The following is a 26,468-nucleotide window of genomic DNA, read 5'->3' as shown; positions in this document are numbered from 1 at the left end:
GGGGGTGGGGGATGGGTTAGCCTGGTGATGGGTATTAAAGAGGGCACGTACTGAATGCAGCACTGGGTGTTATATGCCAACAATGAATCATGGAACACTACATCAAAAACTAATGATATAATATATGGTGATTAACATAACATAATAAAAAAAAACAGTAAAAAAAAAAAAGGAAAATATGAATACCATGGTAAAAACTCCCAAGACCACCCTAATCCCCATTGGCTTTCAAAGTTCTGGAGTCAGATTTTCAACTAGGCAAGACATCTTGGATGGTTAAGGTCACCTCATATTCAACAGTTTTATCTTTTCCCCCAAGCTTACACTTTCTAAACACATTTCTACCATGTCTAATTACACCATCTAATCAACCCAAAAAGAAACTTCATATTTTTTTCACTCTACTCTTGCCTTCAATCCCCTCAATGCAATAATTCATTATAAAGTTCCACTAATTCTGTCTCTGACACATCTCCTGAATCTGTCACCTGCCTTCATTCCTATATTCACTGCTCCAGTTCTTAGCCCCACTTTCTTACCCCATGAACCTGTAAAGGTAACAGCTTCTAACAGGTTGCCTTATCCTCTGGTTTGTTCCTTAATCAGTCCTTCGTAAATATCTACCAGAGTTCTCTTCTAAAATAAAATAAAAAAAAAAACATTTTTAAAGCTTTTAAGTTTCCAACTGTTCATAGCAGAAGTTAGATTAGACTCACCAGAAGAACTTGTTAAAACAGATTGCCGAAGGACCGCCTCCCAATTTCTGATTCAAAAGGACTGGGATAGGGCCCAAGAATCTGCATTTCCTACAAGTTCCCAGGTGGTGCTAATGCTGCTGGGCCAGAGACCACACTAGTTTTTTCAACCAGTGCTGTGCATAAAACTACATGGGGAAGTTTTACAAAATGCCCTTCCACACCCGAAACCAAATACATGCAGTATTTGATAGCGTTGGTTTTTTTTTAATCCTCCAGGTGATTCTGATTTGCAGAGTACTGTGATCTCTATTGTATACTTGAAACTTGTTTAGAGAATAGATCTTAAGTGTTCTCACCACACTCACCCACACATACCCACACACACAAATGGCAACTATATGACCTGATGGATACCTTAATTAGCTTGACTGTGGTGATCATTTCACAATGTATACATACAGTAAAACATCAGGTTGTACATTTTAAACATAACACAGTTTTTACTTGTCAATTATACCTCAATAACACTGGGGAAAAATAAAAAACAATGTAGCCAGGTGTCCTCTATTTTTATTTGCTAAATCTGGCAATCCTACCCATATTCTCTTTTCAAACTGGGCCCTACAATTTGTGTAACCCCTCCTGACCATGACAACAAATTTAAACATTAATTTCATAAGGCAAATGAGTGAACTGAGTAATACACAACACCAGTTGGGATCACACGGAATGAAAAACTTTCTTTTTCTTCGAGCATTTTCCTTTGCTGCCCTCGAATCCCCCACAGAAACACACCCTGATGTACAACTTTCCTGCCAAGTTTCCATCTGCACAAAGGTGTAAAAGTGCCACTGCCAACTAGGAAATAAAAACCTGGAAATGATAGCCCTTTAGAGATTTAGACACACCAACAATATGAAGAGTTTAACAGAAAGAATGAAAATTTAAAGAAATATTTTTTCACAAAAGCACAATTTCTCTAAAAAAAAAAAAAGGTAACTGGAAAAAAAGAAGCCAACATGTTGCCTATACCAGTATTACCAATAACATAAAATCGAGAAGAGAGCGAGCACTGGGAATAGAGAACTTAATTGATTCTGCCTTTTCTACTACCTGGCACTTACAAATCTAGTATTGACTTTGGAAATATTTCTAAACACTGTGATGCTATTTTGATTTTTAAATATTATGTTTCAAAGGTTTATGTCCACTTCTCAGTAAATATAGATGTTTTTCCTTTAAGCGTCTTACCGAAGTCAGGGGTAGATTTTTCTTTCTTTCTTTTTTATAGCTGTCAATCATATATATTATTTGTATCTACTTCAAACTCATTTTGCAATAAAGGTTTTCAAAATCCTCTCTCCTTCCTCTGGGGTAATAACAAAGGGTGAAACAAACAAGGAAGATGACTTTATATAATCCTTTCATTTCAGATCCTGGTTCCTTCCTGCTGTGAACTTCATGCCAGAATTCTGCTTTACTGTGCTTCAGATATGGACAAGATGAAAGAAGCTCTTATATCCCATAAAGAGTAAGTTCACCTTTGGTGTAAATGTTGGAGAAATGTGAAGAATGATTTAATCTTTGATGAAAATATAGTGTGTCCTGAAAGTTGAGTTCAGGTTTGAAATTCTCCAAACGCTTAACTCCTAAGAATAACAATTTCACAAGCAGGATGTAACAGTTATCTATCCTTCATCGGTTCAATGCTTAAGGATTGCAGCAAGTAGACTGGAATAGGTAGTGACAAGAGCAGACTACCTGGCTTCAGATCCCAGTTCTGCCTCTTATGAACCCTCTGACCTTGCACAGGCTTCTTGGGCTCTTGGCACCTCACCCACATAAGGGGGATGATGACAGTATCTATTTCATAGGGCTGCTGTAAGCATCAAAAGGTACAGTTCTTGGAAGAAGGCCTTGTCTGCAAAAGCATCATGGAAGTGTTATTAACATTGGTATTAAAAATATTTCTGTCTCATCTAGGAAAACAAGTCCCTTGTATACAATAGCTAACCTTCTCACTTATTTTTCCTGGCATGCATGATGGATATCAAGGTTTTAAAGAAAACTATTGTTTTGTCTTTTATTTCCTATCAAGAATCAGACCTTGCAAAAAGCTAAAACGATTTTACAAATATCGCCTGGTTGAGAGACACTGTAATGTACAAAGAGCAGCGGGGAGACACCCAAGAGATTTATTAAAGTCCTGGTTCAACTTAAACTGTGACTGCACTTTAGTTTTTAGTCCTTTTCTCATCTGTAAAATGAGTAGGTACTCATACAATTTCTAATGTTTCTTGCAGAACTAAAATTCTACTTTTGTAAACTTTAACATCAATGTCAAACTTGTCAGAAAGGAATTCCATGAACTCCTACTTATCAAAGGGCCTGTTTAGGGTAGGTTTTCTTGAAATTCTCATTCTCTCATACTATGAAATTTATCACCCTATACTGTTCATACTTCCCACCCCTCCAAAGGCAGGCAATAAAATAATCCCACTGTTAAGTGACCCGAAAAATAAGAATGAGAAATTGGTAAAAGCCTCCATTACTACCTGAGCCTGACAGAAAAATTAATAATACCTATTAGTGTGGTATGTAATTTTTTTAACCATATTAACAAATATTATATTATTCTAATGGCAGATTTTAGAGTAGGGCTTCTCAACGTGGGGCAATTTTACCCCCCACAAGACGTTTGGCAATGTCAGAAGTCATTTTTGGTTGATCACAACTAGGGGAGTACACTGGCATCAAGTGGGGCAATTTTACCCCCCACAAGACATTTGGCAATGTCAGAAGTCATTTTTGGTTGATCACAACCAGGGGAGTACACTGCAATCAAGTGGGTAGAAGTCAGGGATGCTGCTAAACATCCTCTGATACAAGGACAGCCCCACACAACAAATTAGTGACCTCACCCAAATGTTAAAAGTGCAGAGGTTAAGAAACCCTGTCCTCAAGAATGGTTTTCCACGGGGGCGTTAGTGCCCCCTAGAGGGCGATGCAGATAGCCTGCCATCAGGGTTGGGGTGAGAAGGGGGCTACTGGTGTTAGTAGGCGGGGTCCAGAAATACATCACGTAATGTGCAAGACATTCCTTCTTAATGAAGTACTGTGCCATATCCTACTCAGCTTTCAAACGTCCCATGAACCACAATGGTGATAAACTTGTTTATGATTATCTGAGCCCAGAACCTAATTCCATTTTACATACAAACACACAAAATTTTTTGTATGGCTTAAAAACTTCTATGTTTAGAAATGAAACTACATAAATCAAGAGAAGACAGCATTTTGTTTGATTTGGAACTCTGCCAAGAGTTGCTCATCATTTTGGAAAAATAACATCACCAACAACGCCATTTGTAGTATCTGAGCGGCCAACACAACAAAAACATCAATCTTTGTGTACATCTGCCACATACCCTGTGATTCTACATATAGGCACAGCTTCTGAATACTTCATATTTCTTCCTGTGTAACTGAAGTTAAGCATTTACATAGTAAAATGTATATTATTTCATTATAAATTACTTCATTTGTATTGTCATTTTATATTAGTTAGGGATTGTATATATATGTGTGTGTGTATATATATATATATATACTATATATTTTTAATTATGCATGCAGGCAGGTTATATTACATATGAATTTCATTTCATGGTACTAAAGAGGGTACTATAAAACATATGTTATAAAAAAGAGGCATTGGATATTACAGGTTTGAGGATCTCTGCTTTGCAGATGACCTCATTCAACTCCTTCGTTTTATGGAAGTCAAGTTGAGGCCCAGAAAGGAGCCCAGATTCTCCTCATGGCAAGTCCACAACACGTCATTCTGATCTTACATCCATGCTATCAAAAGATCTCTGAGTAGAAGGGACTGCCTGATTCAAATTCACACAAACCATCCCAAATACACAATGTAAATCTGACCTGTACAGCATCCACATATAAAATATTACCACGGGAACCAGGACAAGGACAAACTGTGAAAATTGTTCGTGCCGACCCATCAGAAAGCAAAGTTTCCTTCATTTGGTTTTTTGTGTGATCTTCCATGTAAAAACAAAGTGAATGGAAATGAGGAAGACTCATTTCAGAGGTTTATCATTTGGCAAGATTAAATCACCACAGGTCTCGAATTTCCTCAGGAAACAATATGCCACAGACCGGGCTTTGGAAGGAAACAATAACAAGTAATCTACTTGAGCAGTCCCCAAACTCATTTTACCCATTCATATGGAGTCCAGTTTTCATCTCAACTCTAAATGCCAGAGAGACCAAATGCCTGTTTTGATTACAGTGACTCCTTAATATAATTTTTGGTAATATTACAGTCTCCTTCCTGAAACCTTAATTTTCCCTCTTGTTTACTTGTGAGGCAAACATTAATTGAGTGCTTCTTGTTTAAAACACTGTACAGAATGCTCTAGGGAATTACAAAGTAGAAGACAAACTGTCTGCCATTGACAGTGTTCCCCCTAAAAGAGGAAACAGAACAAACATAAACATATAAACACAAGTAGAGGGCAAAATCAGGAGACTGCAGAAGAGTCATGCAAGTATTAAAGGGGAAGATAAATCAAATCTTAAAAAACAAACAAAAAACATGTGGGGAGCTGAGAAGCTGAAAGACAATCCTCCCAAGTCTCCTTTTTAGTTTAGTGTGATGCGCGCTCTCTCCCTTGAACTTTTTCTTATCTAGTGGGGAGTCCAAGGGGTGCTTCTGAATGCTTCATTACATCTGTTTGCTAACTGTAACTAAGCATTTACATACTGAAATTTTACTTTATTATTTATTATAAACTACCTGATTTGTATTGCCGTTTTATATTACCATGAGGGATCTCACACACACACACACACACACACAGCAGATATCCAGTCTGCTTACCCCAAGATGGCAGGATGCACGATGCCATTCAAGTGTTAAGTCACAATTAACACAGTTCTTCCTACAGAAGAAAGAACTGCAGGTCTCTCAAGGGCAGACAGAAATTTGGCAGATGATCTTTCATTTATAGCACCACAGAAGAAATAAACAGAACTATCCCATATTAATCTCTAATCTAGCAAAACAACGTTCCTCTCTCGTTTTTCTTTTCATCTTTAAAAATGGAGAAAGGTAACTTCATTGACCTCTCTTTTGTAGGGGAAATAAAAGAGGAGCTAAGCCAATTTGCCATTCCTGAAAGAAAACAGAAGGCCTCCACATGGTAAACAGGGCCCTGGGCATGAACAGCAACATCCCCTGTTCCTCACATACTCAAATATAAATCACTGACCTCTTAGCTGAAAGGCTGCTTTCTTAATGCACATTTTACCTACAGATTCCTCTGCAAAGAAAAAGCCTCATTTGGCGAATTTTTAAACTCTCTAGCAGAACAGATTCCTCACCCTTACTCAGACAACTAGGTCACTATTTTCAGAAACCCCCACTTAAATACTTCATTTTACTCCAGCTAAAGTTTTATTCATTCAACTGAAATTTATGGAACACTTGCCAGGTTCCAGGCACTGTTATAAAAATCCCAGCCCAATGAAGCTTCAGTTCTGGTGGGGACAGACAATAAGGGGAAAACATTTAAGTAAATGATATAATAGGTTAGACAATAACAAGTCTACACAAGGGGAAAAAAGAGGAAGGCAAAGAATCAAGAACTATAGGTGAGGGTCTGCAAATTTAGATAGCGTAGTCAAGGCAGGCTTCAAAGAGACTTGAACAGTCTTCAACTCACAGGAAAATCCCCTTTCTCGCTAGATTTTAAGTCAATTCTTATGTTGCCTCACTTTTTCCATTTTCATATTACTGTTTTTATTGCTACATGGTGGTTTTGAAAAAGATCCATTTCAACTAAGATAAGTTTCCAGAAACTTTGTAAAGAACACTGCCCTACCATTTAACATTCCTTCCCTCCCCCCAACAAAAACTTTTCTGCATACCCACAAAAACAAATAAGAAAATATGAGGGAGCAAAACGGAAGCCACACCAATTCACAAAGCAAAAGAAAACAACCCTAAATATGTAGGAATAACTCTAATGAAAAATGTGTGGGATACATAAAGAAAAACAACAGAATTTTTCTGAGAGCAATATATACAGTTATACAACAATGGGAAATAAATATTGTTACCCAGTATGAGAAGACTAAATACTATAAAAATGTTATGTCTTCTAAAATTAATTGGTAAATTTAATGCAATTCTGCTAAAAATCTCAAGGTAGAGCGGAACTGAGTAGAACAATGCTAATGCTACTGACCAGCAGTTCTTAAACATGGACATATATCAGAATCCATCAGGGTTTCCTCAGTACACATGCCTGCATCCCACCATAGACTTACTAAGGTAGCTTACAAAGGTTGCATACATTTGGCCAAAGCTTCCCAGATAATTTTGAGGCACAAACTGGTTAAGAATCAATGACTAGGAATAATAAATTATCATTTATTACTGAAAGAAAAAGGGTGACTAGAAAGTATGACTTAGCAGTCATTATAACCTATCTCCAAGCTAAAAAAATAAGATCAATGTGGTACTTAAAGAAGAATAGACAGATACATCTTCTCAAGGAGAAGAATAAACTTATAAACTTCCTAGGAAGTAATGTTCTGTATTCAGATATGATAAATGAAAAATCACAAATCAATGGAGAAGAAATAGATTGTTTTCTAAATTATTTTAAGAAAACTGGGGAAGGGATCAACTTACAATTATACCTCACACACATACACACACCCACACTCTCTCTCACTCAACTAGGTGGATTAAAAAACTGAAGTGAATTTTATGGTTTCAGGTCTTATATTCAACTCTAATCCATTTCAAGTTAGTTTTTGTGTAGGATGTGAGATAGTGGTCTAGTTTCATTCTTTGGCATGTAGCTGGCTGTACAGTTTCCCAATACCATTTATGAAGGAACTGTCCTTTCTCGATCGCATGTTCTTGGCTCCTTTGTCATAAACTGTTCATGTATGTGTGAGTTTCTTTCTAGGCTCTCGATTCTGTTCCACTGACGTATATGTCTGTTTTTATGCCAATACCATGCTGTCTTGACTACTATAGCTCTGTAGTGTAGTTTGAAATCAGGGAGCACGGTACCTCTGGTTTTGCTCTTCTTTCTCATTATGATAATTTGTGGTTCTATGCAAATTTTAGAATTATTTGTTCTTACTCCTGTGAAAAATGCCTTTGGAATTTTGATAAGGGTTGCATTTAATCTGCAGATTGCTTTGGGTAGGATGGATATTTCAATAATACTGATTCTTCCAACCCATGACCACAAAATATCTTTCCATTTATTTGTGTCTTCTTCAAGTTCTTTCATCAGTGTCATACAGTTTTCAGAGTAGAGGTCTGTCACCTCCCTGGTTAAATTAATACAAAAAGAGTATTTTACTCTTTTTGATGTAACTGTAAATAAATCAATTGTAAGTGTTAATTTCTCTTTCTGATAATTTCTTATTATTGTATAGAAATACCAGATTTCCATATGTTGATTTTGTATCCTGCGACTTTACTGAATTCGTTTATTAGTTCTAACAACTATATGGTGGCGTCTTCGGGTTTTCTCTATATAGGAAATGTGGTGGTAAGCTCCTCGACATCAGTCTTAGTAATACTCCTTTACACTTGACTCCAAAGGCAAGGGAAACAAAAGCAAAAATAAACAAATGGGCTTACAGCAAACTAACAAGTTTCTGCACACCAAAAAAAACCATCATCAACATGAAACGGTAACCAACTAAATGGGAGACGTTTGCAAGTCATATATCCAACAAGAGATTAATATCCAAAACATATAAAGGACTCACACAACTCAACAACAAAAAACCAAACAACCTGATTTTAAAATGCACAGATCTGAATAGACATTTTTCCAAAGAAGACATACAAATGGCCAACAGACACATGAAAAGATATTCAGCATCACTAATTATTATGGAAATGCAAACCAAAACCACAATGGACATCACCTCACACCAGATAGAATGGTTATTATAAAAAAGACAAGAAATTACAAGTGTTGGTGAAGATGTGGAGAAAAGGGAACTCCTGTGCATGGTTGATGGGAATCTAAATTGGTACAGCCACTGTGGAAACCAGTATGGTGATTCCTAAAAAAATTAATAATAGAACTACCATATAATCCAGCTATTCCACTTCTGGATATTTATCCAAAAAACACAGAAATGCTGATTCAAAAAGATATATGTACCCCTATGGCCACTGCAGCATTATTTACAATAGCGAAGAATGGAAACAACCTAAAAGTCCACAGATGGATAAATGGATAAAGAAGATGTACTATATATACATAATGGAATACCACTCAGTCATAAAAAAGAGTGAAATCTTGCCATTTGCAACAACATGGATGGGCCTTGAAGGTATCATGCAAAGTGAAATAAATCAGACAAAGACAAATATCATGTGATTTCACTAATATGTCGAATCTCTAAAAACAAAACAAATGAACAAACATAAGAAAACATAAACCAAGTCATAGACGCAGAGAACAAATGTGTGCCAGAGGGGACGGGGGTGGTAAGAGGCAGGCGAAATGGACACCTGTATGGAAAGGATGGTAACTAGACTTTTAGTGGTGATCACTTTGTAGTATACACAGAGATCGAATTATAATGTTGTACATCTGGACAAAAAATTTAAATTATTTTAACCATACCAAACCAAACCAAAAACCCTAAAGGTGGTGGATGGGGAGAGAATAAAATAAATTATTGAAAAAGAAAAAAAAAAAAAAGGGCGCCTGGGTGGCTCAGTTGGTTGAGCGACTGCTTTCGGCTCAGGTCATGATCCTGGAGTCCCGGGATCGAGCCCCGCATCGGGCTCCCTGCTCGACGGGGAGTCTGCTGCTCCCTCTGACCCTCTTCCCTCTCGTGCTCTCTATCTCTCATTCTCTCTCTCTCAAATAAATAAATAAAATCTTTAAAAAAAAAAAAAAAGAAGAAAATTTAGGTCATTTTTACCAGATCACTTGAAAGAAAAAGGAGCAACAGACATGGATCCACAAGTTAGATCAGAATACAAAGAATGATAAACAGATTAAGAGGTTACAAAACCATAGGCACAGTATGATTCTATTCTATATCTATCAACACACATATTTGTAAGGATAGCTACTTACATGTTAACAGTAGTTGACTCTTGCTGATTTTTTTTCACTTTTAGTTTGTGTTCAGTTTCTTAACGTTATACAATGAATTTGTATGTTTTAATTTTTTAAAAATGGTATATTTTTCAAAGCTATGTAGTTAATGTGTTCACTGATTTTTTTTCATATAACGGCAAACTGGGCACATAAAAGGATAGGTTTGAAACTCTTCACGTGTTTTTAAGTGTTTTGCTCATCTTAAAAAATGTTTTGTCCTAATTATTGCTTTGCTTTCTCTTATTAATTTCAGTCTGCTGAAAATTCCTGTTCTCGCAGATCACAATTATTTTTCACAAACTGGAATAACTATATGTCCAGTCATAGCAATAAGCTGTAATAATTAAGTATTTGATAAAAGTGATATATTAGACCAAACCAAATTTTGATAACAGGGGATGATCAGATTTGGTACTCTGCTTGGTACCTGGTAAGCAGCTGCTCTATCAATGAGCCAGAAGAGGGGTCCTACCACAAGAGATCAACAGAAACAGCCTGAATGTCCAACAGAATTCTTGCAGCAATTTTTTCCTACAAAATGTATGCATGCTCTTTAAGATAAATCTGAAAGCTACAAGACATAAAGGACATCCATAATCCCACCAGATCAGAGACTAGATTTTAAAACATTTCAATGTCACCCAGAATTAGCAAGATACAAAAAAAAAAAAAAAAAGGAAAAAGTGTTAAGAAGTTCTAAAGACAGGATATCATGCTAAGTTAAACAAGTCAGTCACAAAAAGACCTATCACACAGAAAGTGTGATTCCATGTATATGACTTATCTGAAGTCTCAAATTCACAGAAACGTAAAGTAGAATGACGGTCACCAGAACAAGAGGAGGAGAGAGTGAAAACTTGTCTAATGGGTACAGAGCTTCTGTTTCGTAAGATGAAAAAGTTCTGGAAATCTGTTACAAAACACTGAATATACTTAACACTACTGAACCATACACTTAAAAATGGTTAAGATGATAAACTTTGTGTTGTGTTTTTTACCACAATGAAAAGGTAGATAAAAATTCTTAAAGTAATATAAAATGCTTCATATTGCACCAAATTACCAATACTGAAGACCAGAGAACAGTGTCATATTGACAGCCTTGTTTAAAAACAAATTTTTTTAAAGACTTTATTTTTAAGTAATCTCTACACCCAACATGGGGCTCAAAGTCACAACCCCAAGATCAAGAGTTATGCGCCCTACCCACTGAGCCAGCCAGATGCCCTTAAAAAATGTTTTTCAGGCCCAATTCCATTCATCTAAATTATCTAGAGTCTGATAAAAATGGCACTTGAAATGAGTGGGAAGGAAAGAACGACTCAATTAATGATGTGGAACTAATTTGTAAAAACCTATATAAAAATATACATTTAGAAAAAAATATATATATATACATTTAGATGCTTATATCATGACATACATAAAATTTAATTCTAAAATTAAATAGTTAAGACGTGAAATTACAAAACAACCAGAATAAAAATACAGGTAAATATTATCTGACCTTAGTGTGAGAATATTTTTATAAAAATAAAAACAATGGAGAAGATAAACATATTGAATTTATCTTCAATAACTGAAATAATTGAAATAATTTCTTCAAATAACTGAAATACATAAAACTGAAGATCACTTTGTTTTTTAAAAAACCCACCACTACAAAGCCAGAAGGCAAACAAACTAATTAATTCACTAAATATCTGACAGTGGGTTGATAACCTTAATATATAAAGTATTGCATCAAAATATAAAAAATAATAAATGACTGTAGAAGTCATAAAAGAACAAATAAAATACTAAAATGGCCAATAAGGACATGAAAAACTGTATGACCTCAGCAGTAATTAAAGAAATAACAAGAGCTAAAAGCTACAGACTATGTACTCTGTTACATGTTATATATCCAGTTTCCTATTTCATCTCCTGCAGCTAGGGACAAAGAAAAAAATGCCCCTATTTTTCAGATGAGGAAACTGAGTCAACCAAAAGGTCGTATTCCAAGGGCAAGCAGTCTCAGTTCAGAGCTGCTGTGTTAATCCCACACTCCACACCCTCCATAAACAAAAGGAAAAGAGAGATAGCTTTTTACTCTATCAAATGTCATTTAGGGCAGGCCTGGACAAACTAGGCTCTCAAGTCAAATGCCCTGTTGCCCATTTTTGCATGGTCTGCAAGCTAGAAATAAATGTTTTTTGCATTTTTCCATTGCTGGGAAATATTATGTAACGTGAAAATTTTGTGACGTGAAAATCATATGAAGTTTAATTTCAATGTCCACAAATAACAGCAGAGTTAAGCAGGTGCAACAGAGATTGCATGGGGCCCTGCAGAGCCTAAGACATTTACCTCATTTGGCCCTTTACAGAAAGTGCCTGTTGTCTCCCGATTTGGGATACGGGAAACTGGGCTCTCTTCTACGCTGTCACTGTAAATGGCAGTCAAGTACAATACAAAGCAAAATATGTATATCTTCATAGTAGCTGACCCAGGAATTTTAGTTTATCACAAAGAAATGTAAAATTCACCTCAAGTTTTATGTAAAAAACACTGCAGCAGTGTGAACCCAGGAAGTCTGACTCCAGGCCTAACCTCAGCGCCAGGACTAGGGTGAAGGCTACACTTAAACACTGACTCTGAAGGGAAGAAAACAGCTTTTCAGGTTTGTCAAGTAACACCCATGAAAACTGGTATTCCTGAAGTCCTAGGAATCTGAACTGTCAAACAACACCTGGAAATTACTACCAAATCATAAAACATTCATTTAAAAAGACATTGTTTTTTGAGCTGGAACACATGAAACTGCAGATATTCAAAGGTTTATGATACATTAATAGTATTAAATCAAAAGGTAGACATAGATTAAACATAAAATCCATCTTGAGTATGGATAAACCCAAAATTGACAGTTTACTTTCAGCAGAATAACACATCTGTCACATGAATTAATGTCATCACTTGAATTTTATTGGTTTTGGAGTTTGTTGGCATTTAATTTGTAAACGTGCTTTATTGTATAACTGTATAAATGCTATGACCTAAGACATTTATTCCATGCTGGGATGTATTTACATAATATTACGACAAACATAATTAAGTCAAACTGGAAGTAAGAATGTTTTCCTTTGAAAGAGGCCTTTATATTTCACAAGTTTGAGAATGCCGTATCTTGTAAACTCCACAAACCACCTAGCACATAATTTTGAGAAAAAAACAATCACAGTCCCCTTCTGCTCTCTCTCACAAGCTTGGTATTCATGGGCAACAGCAGACCACAACCATCAGGATGAAAAGCATGGCAAAGAAAGACCATTTTCACATGACTTCACATTCAAAACAAAACTCTTCACCTTTGTGAGCTTTGATTTTCTCTTCTGTAAAGTAGGGATAATGGTTTGCACTGCAAGGTTATAGAAAGCAAGCATGAGAGGTATACTAGGTAAGGTATACGACATAATAATAATAATAATAGCTAATATTTACTAAGCAGTTAACCATGTGCCAGGCATTGTGTATGCATTTTATACGCACATAACATTTTATATACATCGCCTCAACGAACAATTACAACCACTACACTCTACGTAATGGGTACCAGCAGAGTTCTGTTTTAAAGATGATAAAGCTGAGGCACCAAGAGGTTCAGTGATTCGTCCAGGGTCACATGGCTGGCAAAAGGCTGAGCCAAGACCTGACCAAAATGTTTAATGCCAGGAAGCTGGTTTTCTGATACTTATGTCCATAGTTTACCAGAATGAGAACACATACACATTTCTTCTTCGAAACCCAGCCACAGACCTTCTAAGTGAGCCACGGCCTCTGAAGGCGCCTCCGAGCCACTCAGGTCATAAACCTTCCCAGAATGCATTTTCCAGTTGGCTTTAGTCTTCTTTCTACAAAATTTGGGACATACAATGCAACTTTATTTTTGAAAGTCTTCAAAATTCTAGCCAACAGCAGTGTAAACATCAATTTCCTCTTCTTCTCGGGACTCTCCAGGGTCCCTCCCCCAGTCTTTCCTCCCTTTGTATCCCTGCAGTTGAAAACTCTAGACTAAGCCACTAGGCCTAAGTACACAGTGCTCGTGGGAAGGAGCCAAAATCATCATCACCACCAAGTTTTTTGTACAGATTAAAAAAAGGTTTGGTTAACATCACAAAACTGATGAGCTTAAACCCCAGAAAGGGTTATACTTTAAAAAAAATAAAACTACTTTTGGGACGCCTGGGTGGCTCAGTCGGTTAAGCATCTGCCTTCGGCTCAGGTCATGATCCCAGTGCCCTGGGATGGAGTCCCACATCAGGCTCCTTGCTCAGCGGGGAGCCTGCTTCTCCCTCTGCCTGCAGCTCCCCCAGCTTGTACCCTTGCTCACCCTCTCTCTCTCTCTCTCTTGCCCACACTCTCTCTCTCTAACAAATAAATAAAATCTTTAAAAAAAATAAAAAATAAAAAATAAATAAGTAAAACTACTTTCTTGCCATTTTCTATGTTTCCCCTGTTTAGAATGTAGCACTAAAAACAAAAATCTTCAATTTCATTCCCAACTGGCAAACGGGTTTTATTTTCATTTTTAAAAGGCATCCTAGGGGCACCTGGCTAGCTCAGTTGGGAGAGCATGAAACTCTTGATCTTGGAATCATGAGTCTGAGCCCCACGCTGGGGGTAGAGATTACTTAAGAAAATAAAAGAAAAGGCATCCTAAATGATTATAACAGAATTATAATTCTTTTTGAAATGGAAAAAATAAAGGTTATTAGGAGATTTAGTTCCCAACTACCCTCAGATCTTTACTCCGCTCCCCCTGCCAATCAAGTATACATTATACTGAAATATAAAGGTTTTAAATAGCTACAGGGCCTAACTTCTTTGAAGAGAATCTAAAATGCTATCAAGAGTTTATAACTCCCAAAAGCTTAAGCAAAACGCTGTGACTTTTTTTTTCCTGTATAGCCTCAATCTTCAAATGGTTCCACTGTAAAAAAAAATGCTTTTATTATATGGACATGCTAAAATATTAGGTTTAAAAACAAATACAAACTCTTTTGAGAATGAATGCCTTGAAAATAACCAAGAAAGGAAAAGATAAAAATAACAGAGAGAGCCACTATTAAAGCCATTTTTCTGAGTCTACCGAGTGTTTGGGAGAGTGATTACTAACGTAGCCAGGTGTGAATCTGAGCGGGTAACATGGACAGCAGTGGTAGTGGGAACAAGTGCAGGAGCCGTGAGAATAGATCAGTGCTCGTGGTGTGCCTGACTCCACGCTAAGTGCATACAGGAGCATCTCGTTTGTTCCACAGTGATGCAGGCCCCCAAGCCAGGATCCCTGGATTCAAATACTTGGCCCCACCACTTAATATCTATGTGACCTGGGGCAAATCACTCTGACCTCTGTGTGCTTCATTTTCCTTATTTGTAATTGGAGATAATAACTATCCCATCTCACAAGGTTGCTGTGAGAATTAAATGTGTTAAAAATATGTGTCATGTTTAGAACAGTATGTGGCACACAATCAATATCACAAGGGCTACTTGAGAATTATTGTTGTTGTTATTGTTATTATTATTATTTCATTTCAGAAATGAGGAGACTGAGGCATACAGAAGTCACTTGTCTGAAGTCACACGCCTGGGAAATGTCAGACCTGGGGTCTGAACATAAGGCTTGTGACTCTCAAGTCCATCCTCTTAACCACCTCAAAACAAACAAACAAAAAACTGTTGTTTTCAAATGTAGAGAATTCATTAAATGAGACAACGGGTATCAGTGAAGTTGAGGATGCTCTGGAATGATGGCCCTACAACCTGGTGACTAGGCACCCCTTGGGTTAAATATCTCTATTGGATGCTGAGATTACATGAAAAACATCAGCTGGCCCCAGGTATGGCTTAAAGCTCATACTTTAAGGAGAAATAATATACATATAAATTTTTAAATTGTAGTGACAATTCACTAAATCCGAATGGCTTCCTACAACAGTCTTCTTGGATGTGATCTACATGCTAGACTATTAGAAAATAAAAAATGGTTAGACTCTTAAATTGGTTAACCAGGTACACAGGAAAATACCACCACAGTTTCAGGTACCTTTCCTCAATGTCCCTAAAACAAACGCTGTCCTGAACACCAGAAAGGGCCATATGAAGATTAATGCATAAAATGGAACACCTTAATGCCAAATCTGATAAAACTCTAAAACAGTACCACTTAGGTGTTCTCCAACATCAACAGGTAGACATGTATCAAACTCTTCTTGTACTATCAAAAAAATAAATAAATAAAAGCAAACCAAAAAAGAAACTGGTGAGAAAAACAAATATATGAGATTTTTAAGTCGAAGAGAAGAGTAAGTTTTTAATCAGCCAGGGCTGAGGCATCTAATAAGATAAAAACCACAGACCCTTCTGGGCAATTAGCAGAGAGTGGTTAGCCTGTGTCACAGAACCACATGTAGCCTTCCAGAAAGTCAAAGGAAGCATGCTGGGCCAAAAAAAAAAAAAACAACTGCAACGATGGGGCGCCTGGGTGGCTCAGTCGTTAAGTGTCTGCCTTCGGCTCAGGTCATGATCCCAGGGTCCTGGGATGGAGCCCCGCATCGGGCTCCCTGCTCAGCGGGAAGCCTGCTTCTCCCTCTCCCACTCCCCCTGCCTGTGTTCCCTCTCTCGCTGTGTCTCTGTCAAATAAATAAATAAATAAATCTTAAAAAAAAAATTGAAATGATAAAACTTTTCACACACAAAAAGAGTCTACATGAAGATTATATGAATAAGTACAAGGATTATATACTTTTTCTATCACATCGGTACCATACCTGAATGTACAATTAAAAGAAAAAGGATGTACTATTAAAAAGAAAAGTGCCTCGGTTCTTTTGTTCCTTCTTTCGTCTGGACCTCTCTGTTCTAATTTATACTAACTGGAAATTAACAGGCCTTGCAGAATTCTAAAGTAAGTATAGATGTACATTCAGAATTTCACATGTAACTTTGACCAGGTATTTCACTGATTTTGCCCTGTGTCGTACAGATTAGCTCTTACAGACCTAACCCACGTCCTCTAGGAGTCATTCTAGTAATACACACCTAAATCATGATACTTGTGATTGCCATTTCTTAATGTGTATTGAATCACGCTGGTATGAACTGAACTGCATCCCCTAAAAAGATGTTAAAGTCTTAACTTCTAGTACCTGTGGATGTCATTTTATTTGGAAACAGGATCTTTACAAGTGATCAAGTTAAGATTAGGATATTAGGGTGGGCTGTAATCCAATGATTGTGCCCTTATAAAAAGGGGAAACTTGGACACAGTGACATAGAGGATAGGTGATGTGAAGACACAAAGAGAATTCCATTCACAAGCAAAGGAACACCAGGGGCTACCAGACGTTAAGAGAGAGGAATGGGACAGGTGCTCCCTCACCGCCCTCAGGGGGAATCCACCTGCCAACACACTGATCTCAGAGCCTCCAGAACCATGAGACAATGTATTTCTGTTGTTCTAAGCCACTCAGTTGATGGTATTTTGTTACAGCAGTCCCAGGAAACTATTATACAGGCAATGGACTGAGTTGAGTTGTCCCAAGCTTGGGTAGTAAGTATGGCTAGAAGCACAAGAAGCCTCACACAACTCTTGTAGTACAGGAGATTCCACGGTAGGAAATGGTGTGAAAAACCTGCAATTTAGATGATGAAATGAAATACGCCCATCTAAAATATTTAAAATAATGACACATTTGTTAAAACACGTTTCCTGTGTCTTAACTTCATTTACTCCTGACAACCACACTGTGAATGAATTAGGGAGGCTTCTTATCTTCATCTTAATTGACAAGGAACCTGAACCTCACAGGGTTGAATGTTTTGGCCAAAGTCACATTTGCACATGACAGAGCTAGTACTGGTGCCCAATCTTTTCTAGGAAGAAAGAACATAATCATAAATATTTTAACTTGGAACAACAGTAGCACTTAAAGTAGTGCCTCTTCCAATGACTCAAGGAAGAAAGGAAAAAATAGTATCAAACAGACTGAGGTGGCTGAGGGGCTCAGTGACCCAGGAAAGATGGAGTAAATCAGAAAAAAAAACTGGTAGAAAAGGTAACTGCTAACTTGTGAACCTGGTCTTGAAGGCAGAGATGGAGACAGGCTAACAAGAGGAAAGAAGGGCCACGGTGAGTAGATGTTAACACCAAGAACAACAATAAATTATGTGTAAGGCCTACGAACACTGGAGAAAGCCCTTCAAGAGACTAAATGGAGAAGTCCAGAGAGCATTGTAATGGAAAATGCGGCTAACATGAGAAAGGGGCCCTTCCACTCAGCCATTCAACGGATTATCATTGACATGATGGACAAGCAGTTACCACTGTCTGGCTTTTAGCCAGGGTGTGATGTGATAAAGGCAGCTGTCCCAGGCGCGTTCTTAACAACAATTTAGTGGCAAAGCAATCTGGGACTGTGATCGGTACAGTGCATGGCTTTGAAAAAGTGGTCATGACTAAAAAGAATATAATGAATCTATCTAGATGCTTCAAGTTTCAGCTTCTAGCACGACCTCCCTGACAGCTGCCTTTCTTCCCTCCCTCCCGTATTTCTAGACAAACTGGCCTTCTTGGTATTCTGTGAGAGTGGGAGGGTCCTTGCACCAGCCTCGAGACCTTGTACGAGACCTTGTACTTGTCGTTCCCTATGCTTGGTAGAGGATTTTTGCACAGTTAGCTCCCCTACTTCATTTGGGTCTTTGTTCAAATGCTACCTCTTCAGAAAGGTCTTTCTTGATCACTCTGTATAAGACAACAATCCCCGTCATTCTCCATTCCCTTACATGACTTCATTTTTCTTTATAAGACTTATTATTACCTGAAATTATATTTATTTTACTTACTGATTAACCATTACTCTCATTAATACATAAACTCTACAAGTACAGGGATCTTGCAGGTCTTATTCACAGTTGCATTACCAGAGCCAGCACAAACCTTGGCATAAAGTAGGGACTCACTCAATATTTGTTAAATGAATAAAAGAATCTCATTCCCAAATAAAGTTGATGATATCCTCTAAAACACTTTTGTAATCCATCCTCCCTGCCACTTCACTACCAGTATACACAACAGGCCTGGACACTGTTGTTTCTACTTGGATTAATGCAGCGGCCACCCAACTTCTCCCCACTGCCACCCTGTGTCCTCCTCCAATTCATTCCCCCGTAGATGATTTTATCAAAACACAAATCTCATGGAGTCACTGGCCCCTACTTAAAACATTCTCCCTCTGCTGTCTGGACCACTCTTCTCCCCACCCTCTCTCAAATTCTCCACCTCATGCTTCAGATATCAATCAGGTGTCACTTCCTCGGGTTCCTGTTACACAAGCCCACAAAACTGTGCTGCTCTATTCAGAGCATTTACCTCTATTTGTAATTATGTAATTATTAGTTGTTGTGGGTTTTTAAAAAAAATTAATGATTGTCTTCATCTTGGACTCTTCACTCTATGGTAGCACAGATCACGAGTATCTGCGCACTATCAACTCTCTAGGGTCAAGAATAGTGCTTGGTACGTGGCTGGCACTGAATAAATATTTGCTGAGTGAATGAAAGAAGGCACCTTGTTAAGAACCAAAAAGCTAGAAGCCAGTATCAGATACACACATAAAAACTTTCCCCAAATACGGAAGAAGAGCTGAAGATAAAGATACTAGTGAAACTCTACAATATAATAAGCTGCCATTTAAACAAAAGGAACCAGGAGAAGCCTAGGGCAATGCAAACTTTGATACAGCACTGCCTACAGACTAGAAAAGAATGGGACCATGAGAGCCTATTTCATTAAGGAACTAGACAAGAACCAGTTCAAACAATTTGCTAAAACTACATAGTTAGTTAGGTAATGACGGTAACTAGGTGAAAGGTTACATCTACATATCCTATTAAGGACTCCTTGACTCATCAGTCTCTCTGGAAACATTTGCCTCTGCAAAGAAACTATTCAAACTTTCCTTCTTCTTGGCATTTTCTTTTATAAAAAAATCCCAAAAAGTCCTTAGCCCCCTGGAAAATGTTTTAAAGACATTTTACTGTGGTCGATTAGGCATACAGTAATAGCTAAGTGAGGCAAGGCCATGGAGGAAATGGCATACAATAGAAAGAACCCACTTTTGCTCACTCATGTATGACTCGGGAACCGTACACACTAAAAATTTTTTAACACCACAGGAAATCCAGGGTTAAAGGACAAGGCCGAATTTGTAACCCTCAACTGTTGTTGTTTTAATCACCTAAAGCTAGAATCCATGTAATTCTAAATTCTCCGAGGGAAAGGAAAAGCTTATTAGTTTATATTTCTTTATTTCAGGCTTCTTTTAAAATAAGCTGTAAACACTGACGTGCATGAAAAGCAACCTAGTATCATCTCCTTTCATGTGAACCCATCAGTGACTCATGCTATAAACAGCAAATCTCCTGGGTTTGTTTCTGAGCCCGGCACAACACTTTCAACTGCATAGTTTTGCTGGAGCCAATTTTCCAAAGACGATTTACCACACCCTGCCTGAGAAAGACTGCATGAAACTGGTGAAAATTCTGATCTTCAGAAATACAACAGACAATGATTATTTCCAATTTCACGCTGTTTATATGAAGAGAATGGAGGCACAAGGAAATGCAAGCCTGAAGCATGGGTAAAAACTGTGGCAAACAAAACAGAAAGGGGAAAATGAAAGCATGCTAAAAAAACTGACAGTAACAAATACAGGCGGGGAGGGGCAGGGAGAATGCAGGGAGGATAACCAACCTTTTCCATCCCTACAGAATTAAGATTTCAACATTCACAATTTAAAAAAAAAAAAGACATTTAGCAAAATAACAATGAAACACCAAATTGAGTAAAATCTCACCGAGTGGGAAATTTATGCAAGGGACTCTACTTTGGTACAAACCCCTATAGCAAATGACCTGGCTCTCCCAAAGTTCACTTTATAAAATTTGAAGAGTATCTGTGAAAATAAGGGTTTGCCAATGTATTTAGTAGCATAAACAAGAGACATATGTCTAGCCTACACAAATTTTCTTTAAACAGTACAGAACCCCCCAGTTATATGCAAACAATCATCCAATCATCATGCTACTTCAAAATTAACATGTCTCTTCATAAAAGTTTTCTTTGAAAGAGTTCTAATAGCACATTCTTGGGTTAGGTACATAAGCACTTGCAAATAATAAATTCAATTTTTAAAACATTCTAAAACTCAAGTTTTTAAAAATGTGAATTGGTCTTCATATAAGTACAATTATATTACACTAGAAATAGGTACTATTTTAAAGCGCATTTCTTCTGGCATACGTAGATGAAATTCCCCGTATCAGAAATGTTTCACAGGGCATTTTGATCCAGGGAAATAGCAGGTGGTGAAACGGTTCTTCCATAAGGGCCCTTGCCTTCACTTTTAAGATTTCTACCCCCATCCCTTGTTTTGCTCACGTTGTTCCTACGTGGCTAGCAGTCAACTGCACACTCAGTGCAGGTAAAAAACACTGTCCTTTGTGGCTGCAGATGCTGTAGGCACTTTCACGTCCCAGTACTTGTGGTCCATGACCTCCTCAAAATGAACTTCCCCCTCTGACAGCTGGAGGGCATCTGCTGTTTTTATTGTCTCCTGCCACTCCCCCCTCCGCCCCGCTGTGTCATTTAAAGTTGCACTGTCAAGTACTACTTTTTTTTTCCTTTTTGAGCCTAGCTCCCTCTTTTCTCAAAGCTGTTCCTCTTAAATTCCCTGAACCATTGGGAAATCTTGTTCCCGTCCTCTAAGCCTCTATGTGAGCTCAGGCGGCACAGCGGGGTTCAGCAGGCGCTGCCTGGGTGCTGGGGGACGGGCTCAGCTCCAGAACCTCCCTGCAAGTGTGCAGCTCTTGTCCTTCCGCGTTAAGCATGGCTGGTAGATGAAGCTGAAGACAGCGTTCAGAAGTTTAAGCTCCTTTGGGCACAGATCCTAATCTCCATGTGATATTGAGAAATGCCACATAGACGGAGAATTTCTATTGCCACAAGGCCCTAGTCTGTCCAGTCTCCAAACTGACACTGCAGATAATTTTCTTTTATTTTCCCGAGGCACCTGAACTAAATACTGTATTGATTATCCAAACTGAAATATTCCCTTTGTATAAAGGAACTCCATGAACCTCACATAAAAACAAGTATCATTTCTATGCTGTCAAAATAAACAACTTCTTGCCTCTACTCACCCAAGAACACACACACACACAAAAATCTGAAGCAACACCTGATAGAACTTTCTGCAATGATGGAAATGTTCTGCATCTGCTCTTCCCACAACAGTAGCCACTACCCATATATGGCTATTAAACACTTAAAATGTGGCTAGTGTGACTGAGGAATTAATATTTTTTATTTTAATTAATTAAAATTAAAATGTAAACAATGTAGCTAGTGGCTTTAAAGAATTGTAAAGGATCTCAGATTTTGCCCTACTTGCAAGCTAACAAATAAGCATGGCATGGTTTCATGGATGCTGAGAGAAGACATGAGATATCTAAGTATGGACAAAGGGGTACACTACTCACAGAACTAGCAGTAGCAGGAGTATAACATAGTTCTATTAGCTCTTTGAATCCCAGCTCCCACAGTATGATGCAAACAGGGTAAGTGATACCTATAGCTTTAATGATCTGCATTATAGAAGGGGAGCCCTGAGTTTAGAATACCCAAATCTCTTACACTAGACATAAGCTTTTCTTAAAAAATCAGGGCATGGCCTGCATCCCAACCTGACAACACTTGGCTGGAACTGAGTATCACTGTTCCCTTTAAACAAAGCCTGGGTGCTCCATGTTCCATACCCCTCATTCCTACTCTCATTTGTTTATTCCTTTACATTATCTACCTGATTTCCATTATAATGCATCATGTTCTGTTCCCCTTGGTCTGGAACATTCCTCAATCCCCAACTTCTGCAGCTGCTAACTCTCACTGATTCTTCAGGTCTTGTATTCATGGGAAGTTTTCCCTGACCACCACCAACCCCAGTTACAATGAGGTGATGCCCTGTAGGACACTCACCAACCCAGGCCCCCCACCATCCCATCTTCTGTGGTTCTCTGCAATACCTCTATCATGGCATGAATGACATGAGATTATAATTTTCTGTTAAGTCCAGACTTTTAAGATCATAAGAGAGTGACGATGACTATTTTGTATGCCAGTGCCTAGGAAAAGGTCCAACACATAGAAGTTCAATAAACACTGTTGACTCAATAAATTAAACAAACATTAGCTGAGGAATGGCTAATTCAAAATATTGGGGGGGGGGTGTATAGTTTGTTTTTTTTTTAAATTGGACCCTTGAAATGTCATCCCCTGCCCCCAAGAAACTAAAATAACTACTTGAGTAGAGTAGTTATTCAGGCAATCTGAATTATAGTTCTACTCCTGCCACTAACTAGCTGTCCAACCCTGGGTAAAATGAAGGTCTTATTCTCTACACAAGTATAGTAAATTGTAGGAGATAAAGAGGACCAAAACTTCTCCCAGGAGATTTGGGAGCACATGACAATTTTATTCAGAGCCTTTTTTAAAAGCTATTTTTATATAGTTTTAACAATGAGCTTTTACTGGTTAAAGCAGTTAAAAGGGTGAAAAAGTCCTCACATAAGAAGGTTTCTGGCTTGAGACTATTTACCAAACCACACAGTTTCCAGGGCAGTGACAGATCTTTAATCTCAATTCACATATACAAAAACAAAGATACTAAGCAAAAAGGCCAAGCATAAAGTTAACTTCATTTCCCACAGGATGCCCCTCAACCTGGCTTGCCTCACTGACTGAGTTGACTCAAAGCTCTCAGAGCCCAGGACAGGGTATGCAAAGCCTAAGAAATTCTACACATAACCAGCAGATGGATACATTCTTCCTAGGAGCAGGAAAAGAATCAGAGATGTCATTGATGTTGCACCAAATAGAACCTAGTCTGGTCAGTCTTTTCCAGATGGAATTCTTGCCCATCCTTTGTGCCAAGCCAAAATTCTTTAAATGGTTTAAAAAAAAAATACTCTAAGAATCTTGTAACTGTTTCAGTCGAATTTCCAGAGTCAATCGGGCCCATAAGGCTTGAAGTGTTCAAGTTTCAACTTATTAAAAATATTACATTCAATCTCTGTACCTTTTTCTAGGCATTACAGTATAATTTCCTTTCTCAAAGAGTTGAGAAAAAAGTGTATATGGGCACCATAAATTGACTTCTTCACTGAAGAAAGCTGAATTAGAATTGAAATTTCTATAGTTTTTAACATTTGATTACCAAATCATACATGTATGGATGCTCTTCTGAGTTTTCATCCTAAAAAGACTATTTTATTACCAAGAATGCCTCCCATTTGATGAAGTAGCATTTGGAATTTCATTTTAAAAAACACTTGCTTAGCTAAACTTTTTATTCCAATCTATTAGGTAGATTCAATAAATAATGATCTTCGTGGGCCTTTAATAATGTATTCTTGACATCATTCTACCTGCCATATGTAGTCATTAGAATATATTTGACGTCCATATAAAAATATGAAATAAAGATATTATTCTCTAATTTAGATTGGAAGCCTCTTTAGGACAAGGAATATAGTCTATATTTACCTTTGAAAGCACATAGCACAATGTATTGTACAATACAGGAACTTATGAAATGTCTATTAAATCAGGAACCATTTAATACCAAGTCTAAAGCTGACTTGCTTAGGCCATTTACTTGCTTTCTTTCATACAGTAATTAGAATGGTGCTAACAATGCTTCTCGTGCTGTGATTTTAAACTGAAAATTTTCAACCGATAGGGCACATATCGCTTTTCCGAGCTAAATGTCTGAACTTACTTACTATAATGAAGGTCTATTTCCTGAATTGTTAAAAATTAGAAGCAAACTTCAATTTCAGTTAAGATGGAAAAGAGATCATAAAGATTGGCAAACATCGGAAGCACACACAATTGTTATTTACCCAAAGAACGGGGCCAATAACGATCTTTGACTATTTGAATTCCTATGACCATAGAAATACGTAAGATCCATAGCTTGCTCGATACTTTGGGCTCGATGGGGAAGAAACGACTTCAACTCTGAACACTAATGACCAGATCCGGAAACACGAGCCTTTTATCCCAACAAAGCTACAAGCCAAATCACCTAGAGACATAATTACATCTCAGCCGAAGAACCTGAACTCAGACGACTAGAACACAGGACCTTGCCAACAGGCAGCTTCCCGAGACGGGAGACGTGGCTCAAAGTCTTATAACACCCCTAAGTCATCCCACTGGATCTTCACAACGACCCTCAGCAGTAGGCAGAGCGGACCTTTTGCAGACGCGAATATAGTGTCCAAAGGGTCGGGTCCCAAGGCCACACAAGTAGCAAGGTGACTGAAACCAGACTTAAATCCCGATTTAACTCCAAGTGGTGGATATGCTCCATCCCGCCTCTGAGATCACCCTTCGAGGGCGTATTACACAGTCTGGCTGGCAAAACGGCAGGAAGGAGAGCAGAGGTGGGCAAGGACCGGAGAGAAGAGAGGGCATTTCCACCGCTTTCCCGCCGATACTCGAGCACCCCAGGTCGCTCCCCAGCTCCAGCCCCTCTCCCCTCTCCGGCGGCCCCAGCTTCCCCCCCCAAAACTAGTCCCCAGGGAGGCTTTCTCACCGCTACCGAGAGTTCCCCAAGTTGGGGGCAGAAAGAGCGAATGAACAAATGTACCGAAAGGGTGAGGGCGCAAAAGTGCGAAGGTGAAAGAGACAGGAGGGGGGTGAGCCCTCACGAAGCGGCCGAGGCCGTGGTGGCGGTGCGGGGTGGTCAGAGAGAGAGTAGGGGAGGGCGAGGAAGGCTCAGTGCCGAAGACCCTCCCCCGCCGAGGCGGTGGATTCCCCGAGACTCTCAGCCCGGGAGGAAATCAACAACCGCCTCGGGCGCCGGGAAGCCGAAGGAGCCGAGGTAGCAGTATCCCCGCCCCCGCCCAGCATCTGCCCAACTTCCCGAGCCCCCTCCGCACTCCCACCCCCAGCTTTGCCGTATCCGCCCCGCCGCAGTGGCGGCGGCGGCGGCACCAACCTGCGCGGCCGCGGGCACAGTCCGGGACGGAAGCCGGAGCCTGCCGGCGGCGAAGCACCGGGCGCGGCGGGCGGAGTTAGTTGAGAGGCTCCGGCTCCCTGGGCGGGGACAGGCTAAGCACGCGGCGGCAGCGGCGGCCGCGGCGGCGGGGGCTCCTTCCTCCGGCGCGCGCGGGGCCCAGCTTGGTCCGCGGCTCGCCCTCCTCTCCCGGGGACAGCCAGCAGTCAGTCCCTCCCCCGGGGCGGCTCCGCGGTTCCCGGCCGCCCCCGGGCCCGCCTCGCGCTCGCCGCCTGCGCCCCGCCCCTGCCCCCCTCGAGCGCGGGGGCAGCGGGGGTTGGGAACGAGGTCCCCGCAGAGTCACCTCCTGGTCGCGCGCAGCTTCCCGGGGTTTCCCTGCTGGGATCGCTTGTCCTGGGGGTTTGGACTCACGTGCGGGCAGGAGGTGGCCAAGAGCTGGAACTCGCTCGTGAGCCCGGGCAGGG

The 26,468-nt window shown here is 39.2% G+C and overlaps 1 protein-coding gene across 21 annotated transcripts in view; it reads right to left on the bottom strand.

The window, feature by feature from the left end:
* The window catches only part of PAM (peptidylglycine alpha-amidating monooxygenase), a 277,932-nt gene extending 251,807 nt beyond the window's left edge, over positions 1-26,125 (bottom strand). For 11 of the 21 annotated variants that reach the window (XM_073888639.1, XM_073888686.1, XM_025866849.2 and 8 more), the window contains exon 1: positions 25,987-26,005. The gene's annotated coding sequence lies outside the window, so the exon portion shown is untranslated. Of the gene's footprint in view, positions 1-25,986 lie in introns of all 21 variants that reach the window. The other 10 variants (XM_073888610.1, XM_073888629.1, XM_073888643.1 and 7 more) reach the window with 3 other exon arrangements.
* Between the last annotated feature and the right edge of the window lie 343 nt (positions 26,126-26,468).

This window comes from Callorhinus ursinus, unplaced genomic scaffold (assembly GCF_003265705.2).
Source record: "Callorhinus ursinus isolate GAN/ISIS: 27379988/994484 unplaced genomic scaffold, GSC_fseal_2.0 scaffold3, whole genome shotgun sequence".
NCBI lineage: Eukaryota > Metazoa > Chordata > Mammalia > Carnivora > Otariidae > Callorhinus > Callorhinus ursinus.
Note: the sequence above shows the minus strand (reverse complement) of the source record. Positions and strands in the feature narration are given on the sequence as shown.